General features: G+C 37.2%; 1 pseudogene; it reads right to left on the bottom strand.

Moving 5' to 3' along the window:
- Positions 1-716: 716 nt before the first annotated feature.
- Positions 717-1,715, bottom strand: LOC100484500 (annotated as a pseudogene).
- Positions 1,716-13,222: the final 11,507 nt, after the last annotated feature.

The following is a 13,222-nucleotide window of genomic DNA, read 5'->3' as shown; positions in this document are numbered from 1 at the left end:
AGAAGCAGGCTTACAGCGGAGGAGCCTGATGTGGGGCTCGATCCCACAACACCGGGATCACGCCCTGAGCTGAAGGCAGACGCTTAACCACTGTGCCACCCAGGCGCCCCTGTAATTAAGGTATTTTTAAAAATTTTTTACATTATGTGAATAAAGCAAGACCTAGAATTATACATATAACGTGATAGCAGTGTATATATGTATACCTTGTGGGAACTGAGAAAAAACATCCCAAAATATTTATAGTACATGTGCTTAGATGGAAAGACATCACATATCTTCTTTATTTCTAAATATTTTGCAATTTTTATTTAACAACTATTGTCAGAAGAAATGAGGCAAAAAGGAAGAAAAGGAGAAAAAAATATAGTAGTGAGTGGGAACTGAGTATTACAGATAGACCAGCGACCACGCTAAGGCACTATAAATATGAAGACTTTAATAACTAATAGTAGTACATGATGTTTTTTGAGCACTCACCATGTGTAAGTATAGTTTGAAGTTTGGTTTCTTTTTGGGGTACAGTATACTTTATTGATGATACATGACAAACTAGGACTCCCCAAGCCCCTCCCTTTCTTTAGGGGGTCTGGGATGGACACTGTGTAGAGGTCATGAGATCCTCACTAGGGGATGAGTTGGGGCAAGGACTTCCCAGCAACTGAGGTCCTCTCTCTTCCTCCTGCTCTCACTGGGACTGGTGGTCCAGGGGGCTCTTACTCTTTGGAGGCCATGTGGACCATAAAGTCTACCACCTGGTTGCTGTAGCCAAATTCATTGCCATACCAGAAAATGAGCCTGACAAAGTGGTCATTGAGAGCAATGCCAGCCCCAGCACCGAAGGTAGAAGAACGGGTGTCACTGTGAAAGTCACAGGAGACAACCTGGTCCTCGATGTAGCCCAGGATGATTTTGAGGGTGCCTTCCAATGCCTGCTTCACTACCTTCTTGATGTCATCATATTTGGCAGCTTTCTCCAGGTAGCAGGTCAGATCCACAACTGACATATTGGAGGTGGGGACTTGGAAGGCCAGGCCAGTGAGTTTCCTAGTCAGCTCAGGAATGACCTTGCCTATAGCCTTGGCAGTGCCAACAGAAGCAGGGATGATGTCCTGGGCAGCCCCATGGCCATCACTTCACAGCTTCCCAGAGGGGCTGTCCATGGTCTTCTGGGTGGCAACGATGGCCTGGACTGTGGTCATGAGTCCCTCCACAATGCCGAAGTTGTCATGGATGACCTTGGCCAGAGGGGCCAAGCATCAGGAGGCATTGCTGAGAACCTTAAGGGAGTTGTCATACTTCTCGTGGTTCACACCCATCGCTAACACAGCATCATTAGAAAGGATAGAGATGATGACCCTCTTGGCCACGCTTCAAATGAACTCCAGTCTTCTCCATGGTGGTAAGACCCCAGTGGACCTTACAACGTACTCAACACCAGCACCACACCATTTGATGTTGCCAGGATTCTTGCTCCTGGAAGATGATATGGGCTTTCTCTTGATGACAAATTTCCCATTCTCAGCCTTGACTGTGCTGTTGATCGTGCTGTTGAATTTGCTGTAGATGGAATCATACTGGAACATGTAGACCATGTAGTTGAGGCCAATGAAGGGGTCATTAATAACGACAGTAACCACTTTGCCAGAGATAAAAGCAGCCCTGCTGACCAGGTGCCCAATATGGCCAAATCCATTTACTCTGACCTTCACCATGTGTCCCTGGCACTGCACCAGAAGATGCAGCTGTCTGTCAAATGGGGAGAAGCAGAGAACCTAAAGTTCTTTACATAAATAAAATTGTTTAATTCCCATAATTACTAAATGAGGTCAGTGTTATACTTCTTGTTATTACCATCATTGTCATCCCCACTATCTAGGTAGAACCCAGAGAGGTCATACAACTTCCCAAAGTTGCCCAGCTAAGAGGTGGTAGACCTGAGATTTGAATCTGATTCAGGATCTATAGTCTTAACTTCTGATTAAGAATAAGAAAGGGAGTAACTGTTTCTGAAATAAGAATAAAGAAGAAAATATCATTTCATTCACAAAGTCATCTTATTTTTTAAAAAACAAAGCAGTATAAAATGTTTTATTTACTATTTAAAATGGCTCATTTGGGTTTAGCCAAACATATAAAGTAATCTTGAATATTTGGACATGAGTGAGCAAATTGCTGCTAGAATGTAAATTGATGAGTTACAGGACACTTATTGTGTTATAATTATAGTGTTTAAGTAACATGACAGGCTACTCAGCATAGCAAGTGGCCTTAATAATAACTCAGAACTCTGTATATACACAGCCTCAGGTTTTGGTTTTTGTTTTTTAATATATAAGTTATTAGGGCTTTGTGTCTAGACACCATTTTGAAGTAGTCTGAAAACTCTTTTTTCCTGTATTTAACTTCATAATGTTCACCCTTTTCATGAAATGCAACAAAATACCTATAACTCTACCATTATGTGGTAGAAATATGAGCTTTGGAATTAAACTGGTTTGGATATGACTCTAATGAACATTCCACTCTATGATAGCATTCGTGAGGCACAATATCTAATTTATGATTATAATGGCAGGTTTTCATATTTCTCTAATGTTAGAGTGTACCCCATTGCAGTTCCATAGAACTAAATGATCCAGTTGTCATTTTCAAAATTAAGAATCCTGGGTATTTATTGTTTATTAATTATAACAAATGGATTAATTATATAACTATGAAAGTGATTGAAATCACAGCTGACAGCTGAAAATGCCTTTACAAAACCTATACCTGATTCTGTTCTCAGTAAAAGCCGTTCAGGAAATTTAATTTAGGATGCCAGGTGGCACAATAGGTTATACATTAACTTGTTCCCTCTGGAAAATTAAATTTGAATTTGGCTCTGGTCACAAATGAAATGAGTCATTTGGTACATGCCACTAAGGATACTCACAAAGCCAAAATGACATTTCATTGAAAAATCACCTGTTAAGAAAAATGTCTGCAGTCACTGGGGACATTTTCAAGAAAAATAAACAAGTGTGTAAGGCAAAAAGAAAGGGATCTAAGGGGCGACTGCGAGTTACAGTCTTGCTGAAAATCTGGAGGAAGGAAAGTCCTATAACACTTAGGAGCTTATATTCAACTACAAATCTAAATTTTAGCCTGTACTTCCTATTTTTCCCAGTTTCCGGATTGTAGGAGATTATTCACTTATTTCCCAAGGAAAATTGGCTTTTATCCTTGTCACAGTTTTAGCCAAATGTCAGTTTGTATCAAATTACCATGGATTACTGAGCTCACCGCAAGGAACCATCTAATTGTGATTCTAAACCATATGTTTAGCTTTTCCTGTTCCTTTCAGGTAAATAAATAATATAATTATAAGAACTATTCTTTCCTCATTTAAGGGACTAAGAAAATGGGCAATTGACAGACTTCAGTCATAATCTTAATTTGGAATTAATGCTTATTCCTTTCATTGTTACATTCTTGTCCATGTAATAATCACATAGTAAGTATTTAGACAGATGAGATTGATAATGGTAAAACTCCCAGCACAAACAGCAAAGCTCAGTTTTTTCATATTCACTATTAGAGAAATATACTACACAAATAGTACAATCTTAGTTCTTATTTTAGGTGTTTTGTACTGGATTCTAAATAGACACTGTCAATTCATTGTTTTAGGGTCTCCCGACTTTAGGGGACTCTGTTTTCTGAGTCAGGCTGTGCCCATTAATATTCTACTAAAAGTAATATCCAGACAATACTGTCTCATGACTGCTTTCAGTACCCTTTTGAATAGTTAATGCTTTCAAGGTCTCAGTGGTCCTGGGCATATAAACTGCCAGGCTTGCTCATGCTGGGACAAAGGTCATCTCCAGCCTACAGTTTTACCTCAGCATCCAAATTCTTGACCATTCTTCTCTATCACTGGAGAAAGCTTACAATAAAAATTTATACCATGACTAGGCAATGTTAATGACAAAAATTTATTCACTGCATCCCTGGTTTTTATTCCCAACACTACTTGCTAAGCAAAGGTCCTTGCTTAGTAATCTTATTAGACCTCAAACAAATGGACAAACCTCACTCTAAGTAGATTAAGACAATAGGGTCATGCAGCAAGATCTACCAAAAAAAAAAAAAAGCCGTAGAATTTGCGTATGTTAATTCATTCTTTCTAAGTGCAAATATGCAAATGTAATTTTATGAAAAGAATGCATTGACCTCTGGCAAACCTAAATTTATTAATATTCTCTATTCACATAGAAAGAAGTCATTACAATTGGAATAATTGTAAAAAAACAAACCAAAAAAACCCATAATAGCAAATCAAAATAAACATGCACACATGAATATACCTAACTCTTCTATAAAAGAGGGAAAAAAGAGCTTTATAAGCATAGCTTCTCTTTTATACAGCCTAAATGAAATTTATGTTCTTTGTATTTTATGAGTCTTATCATCTTAGGAACCCTAAAAACTAAAAATTGTTGATTTTGTGTGCTAACATCTACACCTATATTCTCTAGGAATGGCACAATACAGACAATTAATTGAAAACTTTCTCTGCAGTTTTCAAGTGTAATGGGTGAAATTGCGGTTTTATTTTCAGATTTTTAAAATCTGACTTAAAGTGTCTGGCAATTATGGAAACAATGAAAGGCAAAAGTTGGCAGTAAGTAAGTATGGTCTCACTTCTAGGAGAAGGTATTGAGTATGAGCCACTGTAAACAAAAATTTTCTTAGACCTCAGCCTGATTACATATTTCTACCTGAGACATTCTGGAAATAAACACCACTCTTCAATGATAGGTATAAAAACTTTCAATTTACTGTCTAAATATTTTTTCAGCTACTGAATTGAAAAGCAATTGGCAGTTTTATTAAATGTTAAATGCAGTCTTAGTTTTTCAGAGCTTCTTTTGTTACCTCTAAAATAGAGTTCTAAATGTTTAACCAGAAGTTTTGAAAACACTTTAAAATCAATAGTGAATAGAAGAGTAGCTCTGTGGGACTTTCAGAATATATTTCCTTAGTCATACCTTTATAGAAACCATTTCTTAGGATTGGAAAGAGTATACCGTGTCTGAGTTTGGATTTATTTGAGGTTAGCGTTACAATGAGAAGAGAATATTACTATGTTTTCCAATTATTTAAACTTCTCTAACATTTATGACTCAATTTGTTGGAAATGTTGAGATATCCTATCAACATTGTTATTTTTAGTCAATTTGTTTTAATATATTTTTAATTAATTGTGGCATATATATAAAGGTCATCTGGCTTATTTTAAATACAATTGCGTCATGTAAATCCTTTGCTTAAACTCCTTCAGTAAATCCCTCTTGCTTTTAAGATAAACATATACACATATTTCTTTCAGGCGTCTGGCTTATAAGTACCACAACGACTCTGGCTATTGAAAAAAAAAAAAAAGTTAAACATATTGGAGGGCCTGCACTAATAATGGTAGCTAATGGAGAATCTTGGAAGACATACAGTAACAAAGTCTGGAATTCCAAAAATCAGAAAAAACAGAAATTAGCCTTTATAAATGACAGTCTATGGAGGCAGCATAGCCTATCAGTTGGAGCATAGACTCTGAAGCCAGCCTGAGTCTGAATTCTGGCTCTGCTGCTTCCTACTGTGTGAGCTTGTTTAAGTTACTTAATCTCTCTGTGGCTCAGTTTTCTCTGTAAATGGGAATAACAATACCTAGTCATAAGGGTTGGTATTAGGCCAGGATATACCCTGATAACAAATATCCTCCCAATCTCACTAACTTAAAAACAAAGATTCATTTTATGCTCATGGAACATGTTCATTTATGGGTTGGCTAGGTGACAGCTCTATGTTTTTATCATCCAGACTCCTATATCCAGGCTGAAGGAAGAGATATTCCCTGGAGCATTGTAAATGGCCTTTAAGAGAGGGCTGGAGAGTATGATATTGGCAACTAGTTGGTAGGCCTAAAAGTGACACCTATCATTTCTACTTACAACTCACTAGCCCAAACTGGTCATTTAGTTATACCAGAAGGGCATCAGGGAGTGCAATCATACTGAGCCCAGAACATTTGGCAAAGAGCACCAATGACTACTAAAAGTTCCTAAATGAGTTAATATTTGTAAAACACTTACAGCTGGACTTGGCACATAATGGTCACAGTCAAAGCCACCTTTAATAAATGTCAACCATCTTATTTCTTTACATCATTCATTTCAGATACAATACTCAAGGCTGAGCTTCACATACTTTCATATACCCTCACTGCTCGTAGATGTCATTTCTCTGTCTCCATAGGGAGAAATGGAACAAACACATGTTGTTTCCTCTTCTACCAGTAGAAGGAGGGCTCAGTGTTGATGGTTGCTCAAACCATGAAATGTTAACAAAATTACTCCTTTGGCTACTTGATTTCCTCATATATCCTTCTACCTAAACTACATCTCTAAAAATAATACTTCCCCATAACATAACCAACCTTAAAATTGAAAACATACCCAATTCTCTCCAGAAAAGCAAACAATCCAAAATCTCATCAGTTATTGCAGACAGCCCCAAGAGCCTAGGTGTCTAAGTCCAAGACTTCAGGTGACAACTTTTACTTCCTTAAGTCTGTTATTAACCCATCTCAATAAAAATGATCTACAAATGCTGGTGGAAGAAAGGGAGAAAAGAAGGAAAAATGCAAGCACAGATAAAACCCTTGCTTTGTGCAGGCCTAGTCCTCTTCTGTCATGGGGTCATAACTGGTCTTTATGACTTTTAACCCTATTATCAACTCATTGTTACTTTTGCCTTTAGCCAGAACCTTGAGTATGTATGTTTTATTTGTTTCAACTTGTAAAGATGACTTAGAATATTCTTGTTAGATCTGATCCTATGTATAATGGATTATTTCCAATGCCTTTTATCACTGAACCGGTGACATTAGGGGAGTCTCTGGCTCCATTCATGCTTCAAGTCACTAATATATATTTGTTTAATTACTTACACATTTAGGCACTGTTCTATACAGTGAGATACTTCGGTGGACAAATCTTTCTGTCCCTGAGTCACTAACATTCAATAATGAAGTAATGTATAATATGTAACATTAAACACTAATAAATAAGTAAATTTTATATAATGTTAAAACATAGTAAGTATGAAAGAGATAATATGTAGAGAAGCATAAACAGGGCTGGAATTCCTGTAGGGAAACAGGAACCCAGTTTTCCTTAAAACAGATCCATTGCCCATGGCAACTCTATAACCTTCATTTTAGGATTGCTCACTGATTGATATGCAGAACCTCAACTGGCCAAGTAGCAGTATCAGTTTTTAATTGGTAGAGATATCACTTCAGTTACATAAAACAAACAAGTGGGCCATTTACTTTCCTAGGGGCAAGTTCATGTCAAACTCCAGAGAGAAGACCTAACACACGAGTTCTGGCTATGAAAGAAAGACAACATACATAAAGACCATATAGCACATCCTCTAGGCATAAGATAGAGTCCAAACCTAAAAATGGTTTGAATTGTTAGGCTGGAAAAAACTTTAATAGAAATTTCATCATTTTGATGGGAGAATATATTTGCAAAGGACACCACAGATAAAGGACTGGTATCCAAGATCTACAAAGAACTTCTCAAACTCAATACACGAGAAACAAATAAACAAATCATAAAATGGGCAGAAGATATGAACAGACACTTTTCCAATGAAGACATACAAATGGCTAACAGACACATGAAAAAATGTTCAAAATCATTAGCCATCAGGGAAATTCAAATCAAAACCACACTGAGATACCACCTTACGCCAGTTAGAATGGCAAAGATAGACAAGGCAAGAAACAACAATTGTTGGAGAGGATGTGGAGAAAGGGGATCCCTCCTACATTGTTGGTGGGAATGCAAGTTGGTACAGCCACTCTGGAAAACAGTGTGGAGGTCCCTTAAAAAGTTAAAAATTGAACTACCCTATGACCCAGCCATTGCACTACTGGGTGTTTACCCCAAAGATACAGACGTAGTAAAGAGAAGGGCCATATGCACCCCAATGTTCATAGCTGCATTGTCCACAATAGCCAAATCATGGAAGGAGCCGAGATGCCCTTCAACAGATGACTGGATTAAGAAGCTGTGGTCCATATATACAATGGAATATTACTCAGCTATCAGAAAGAACGAATTCTCAACATTTGCTGCAACATGGACGGCACTGGAGGAGATAATGCTAAGTGAAATAAGTCAAGCAGAGAAAGACAATTATCATATGATTTCTCTCATCTATGGAACATAAGAACTAGGATGATCGGTAGGGGAAGAAAGGGATAAAGAAAAGGGGGGTAATCAGAAGGGGGAATGAAACATGAGAGACTATGGACTATGAGAAACAAACTGAAGACTTCAGAGGGGAGGGGGTGGGGGAATGGGATAGACTGGTGATGGGTAGTAAGGAGGGCACGTATTGCATGGTGCACTGGGTGTTATACGCAACTAATGAAGCGTCAAACTTTACATCGGAATCTGGGGATGTACTGTATGGTGATTAACATAATATAATAAAATAAAACTAAAAAAAAAGAAATTTCATCATTTTATAATACCAGCTGCTTCTTGATCATCAGTTAACTGAGAAGTCTTATGAATAATAATTTTGAATTTCATCTTTTCCATAAAACAAATTTCCTTAAGGCGATCATTCCATCAAACCAGAAGAGTGGATAAGGCATTTAGCAAGTCTAAGAATGTTTGTGCTTGTATAACATGATGAGCAGAGAAACATCTAAATCCAGAATATGTGCCTCTTTCAAGTCCTCTCCATAATAGAAGGTATACAATGTCATATGCTTAATATTAGGTATCTGGTTGGTTGTACCCTTTGGAGTGTGTTAGTGAGTTGGGGGAACAGGGCTGGTGGTTTTTTTCTGGAAAATTGGGTTCTTGTGTGTGGTATAGAAAGGTCAGCATTGAGTCAAAGACTGTGATTTTGAGCTGATGAATATTGTTCTTTACTCTCAAATAACCACTTTATTCAATAACCCATTGGACAAATTGTCAGTTGGCTAGAATGAGACTGAATGATATGGTGTCCTTGATTAAGTTTCTCTCCACTGGAGAGGGGATTTGGTAAACATTCACATGGAACAAAAATATGTCTGCACTCTAAACTCACCCTGAAATGTCCAGGAACATCTCTCTTTCTCCTACCTCTCTTTAAAATGTTCTCATCTTGTTCTTTCTAAGTTCTTAAAAGGAGCTCAGCACTGTCCAATACATCTGTTGTGATGAAAATATTTTGTGCAATTGTTGTCTAATATGGTAGCCACTAGACACATTTAACTACTGAGCATTTAAAGTACAACTGGTGTGACTAAAGAGCTAAATTTTTTAAATTGAATTTCAGCTTCATTAGTCACATGTAGCTGGTGGCTCCTGCCTTGGGCAGGACAGCAGCCACACCTCCCCACATACCTTGCTTGTATTTCTGCTTAAAGCTTTTTTATTCATTATAAAAATTTCACTCTAGAAAAATTTCTCCACTTTACTGAACTTCAAGTCTCCCCTGTTCTACTGCCGGCATAACACTAGGCAGTGGAGGAGTTACCCATGTTGTCAGTTACAAAATGATGAAGCCAGGATTTGAACCCAAGCATTCTTTCCTCTAGAGACTATGTTCTTCACTCAGGGCTAACCTGCCCCTAACTTACCCAGTGATTCAATCAGCAAGTTGACCATCATACTGACCCTTCTCTGTCCCTCCTATCTCACAGCCATGGGGTTATATATTCCTGTCAATTATACCTCCGAAGTTCTCCAAATCTGTTGTGCACATTTCACTCCCTTTGCTTCCACTATGTCAGTCTTCATCATTTTTCTCCTGGATTTAAAGGTAGATATCTTTTCATTTGTCTATTAATATCACCTATTGTTGTGCCAGGTACATAGAAGGAATGGATAAATGTCTCCAAATGTTTTGTGTGTGATCTAACTGCCATATTGCTCATCTCTAATTCACACTTCAGTTGTTGCCAGAGTAATTTTCTGTAACAAAAAAAATCTGATTCTGTATCCTATCATACAAGTCCTTCATTACCTAACTTCTACCATTTACCTCTCTAGAGTCATTCTCTACCAACCTTTTCTCTATTCAGCCCACCTCCTTCCACTTTCTCAATTGTTACCTGGAGACCTAATACAAAGTCATTCTATTATTACAACTTTTCTGTTTGGGTTTGTGTTTTCTTTATCTGGAACGTCCTTGACAACTCTTAAAACTTGAATTTATAAGCCTCTATATACAATCCTAACACTAGTGACCATCTATAGAGGATCTGCTATGCATCAGTACCTGGACCTATATTTTAAATTCTTGCAACAACCCTTTGTAGAAGGTGTAATTCTGTGACATGTATGAGGAAATTGAGGCTCAGAAAGTTAATGTCATGTGCCCAAATTCATAGGGAGCTGTGAGATTTGAATCTCTAGTTCAAATACAGTGCCTTTTCTGTACAGTATCTATTTTACACCATGATCCTTCCTGGAATTTTTTCTTATGTGCCCAAGTTCTCTTAAATTCCAAGTGTCCAAGTTTTCTTAAATTACAATATATGCTTGCTTGTATTAAGTGGCCCTTCCATGTTGTTTATAACATTGTGGTTCTTTTTTATAATTGTTACATTGTATTCTAATTATATTTCTTATCTAGAGAATATCTTATTAGTCTTTATGTGTGTGGCCCATAGTAAGAACTCAATATTTTCAGAATAAATAAATGAATTAATAGAATTCACAACACCTAACTTCAAAATTAGGTTCTTTTTTATTTTTAGATCTGTAATATTTTTCCTAGCCTTTCCACACTCTTCTGGATACTAAAAGGTAGAGGGAAAAAGTTTAACCCTCCATTACTTCACTTCATTTAACTCTCCACACTAAACAAATCTCTTTATATTAATTTTAACTTTCTAAATTTCTTTTTTTTTTTAAGATTTTGTTTATTTATTTGACAGAGATAGAGACAGCCAGCGAGAGAGGGAACACAAGCAGGGGGAGTGGGAGAGGAAGAAGCAGGCTCATAGCGGAGGAGCCTGATGTGGGGCTCGATCCCATAACGCCAGGATCATGCCCTGAGCCGAAGGCAGACACTCAGCCGCTGTGCCACCAGGCGCCCCTAATTTTAATTTTCTAATGTTTTGTGTTTTTATAATTGATGAGTGCCAAATTTTTTACTCCAATGCTATAACGTGGGATTTATTTTTGGGATTATGCATCACATGAGAGCACGATGCTTACCTCACTAGTATGCATTTAGAACTAGAGCTATCTTTTGTCCACAGAAAATGTTTGATAAATATTTGAAGATGGACCCATTAAAAACCCCAAATAACCAACACAATCTTGAGAAAGAAAAACAAAGCTGGAGGCATCATGCTCCCTGACTTCAAACTATATCACAGGGCTATAGTAATCAAAACAATATGGTATTGGCATAAAATTAGACGCACAGACAGATGAAAAAAACTAAGGAGCCCAGAAATAATCCTATGCATATATAGTCAATTAATCTATGAAAAATAACAGGTAAGAATATACAGGTGGGATGGCATCAACCTAAAAAGCTCTGTACAGCAGAGGACACATAACTACATACACACAGAAGGCAACCTACTGAGGGGAGAAAATATTTGCACACCATGTATCTGATAAGAGGTCAATATCCAAAATATATAAAGAACTCATACAACTTAATAGCAAACAGAGCAAAACAAAACCACCAATCTAAAAACTGAGAAGATCTGAACATTTTTCCAAAGATAACATACAGATGGCCAACAGGTACATGAAAAGATGCTCACTCTCACTAGTCATTAGGGAAATGCAAATTAAAGCCACAGTGAGATATCACTTCATGCCTGTTAGAATGACTAATATCAAAAAGACAAGAAATAACAAGTGACAGTGAGGATGTGCACTGTTGGTGGGAGAGTAAATTGGTGTAGCCACTATGGAAAACAGTATGGAGCTGCCTCAGAAAATTTCAAATAGAACTACCATATGATCTAGCAGTTCCACTTCTGGTTATAAAGCAAAACACCAACACAAAAAGATATTTGTACCCCATGTTCATTGAGATGTTGTTTACAATAGCCAAGATATAGAAACAACCTAAGTGTTCATGAATGAATGGATAAAGAAAATGTCACATGCACACATAAACACACAGAGGAATATTATTCAGCCATAAAAAAGAATGAAATTTTACCATTTGTGGCAACACAGATGGAGCTTGAGGGCATTATGCTAAGTGAAATAGAAAGACAAATACCATGTGATTTCATTTATGTAGACTGTAGAAAATTAGACAAAAAATCTGAGTTCATGGACACAGAGAACAGATTCGTGGTTGCCACAGGCGAGGGTGGTGGAAGATTGGGCAAATGGATGAAGGAGATAAAAAGCCACAAACTTCCAGTTACAAAATAAATAAATCATGAGGATATAATATATAGCATGGTGACTATAGATCATAATACTATTGTATATTTGAAAGTTGCTAAGAGAGTAAATCTTAAAAGCTTTCATCACAAGGAAAAAGTTTGTAACTCTGCACAGTGATGGATGTTAACTAGACTTACCATGGTGATCATTTCATAATATATACACACATCCAGTTGTTACATTGTATACCTGAAACTAATATGTTATATGCCAATTATATCTTTAAAAAAAACTATAAGAAAATGTATGTAATCAAAAATATTTGTTGTGGGGCGCCTGGGTAGCGCAGTCGTTAAGCGTCTGCCTTCGGCTCAGGGTGTGATCCTGGCGTTCTGGGATCGAGTCCCACATTGGGCTCCTCGGCTGGGGGCCTGCTTCTTCCTCTCCCACTCCCCTGCTGTGTTCCCTCTCTCGCTGGCTGTCTCTCTGTCACATAAATAAATAAAATATTTAAAAAAAATATTTGTTGAAGAAATGAACAAATGCAAGAATTATATAAATGTAGAGGAAATTTGCCTACATTTACCTGAATAGAAGTAAAATTTTTTCTCCCATAAACACTGGAGAAAGGGAAACTCTCCTCTAAGTTGGTAGGAGAATGGGATAACAGCTATACTCAAGAATATGAAAGCCCAAATGTGTCTATCCCATAGTGTTTCCAAAGGTTTCTGCCAGCTTCAGAATCTAAATCCTCTCACATTTACATAATACATTTCTTCTCTAGTTCTTTCCCTTAG

The sequence above is a fragment of the Ailuropoda melanoleuca genome, chromosome 15 (genome assembly GCF_002007445.2).
Source record: "Ailuropoda melanoleuca isolate Jingjing chromosome 15, ASM200744v2, whole genome shotgun sequence".
NCBI classification, from domain to species: Eukaryota; Metazoa; Chordata; class Mammalia; order Carnivora; family Ursidae; genus Ailuropoda; species Ailuropoda melanoleuca.
This window is presented reverse-complemented; position numbering and strand designations above follow the sequence as displayed.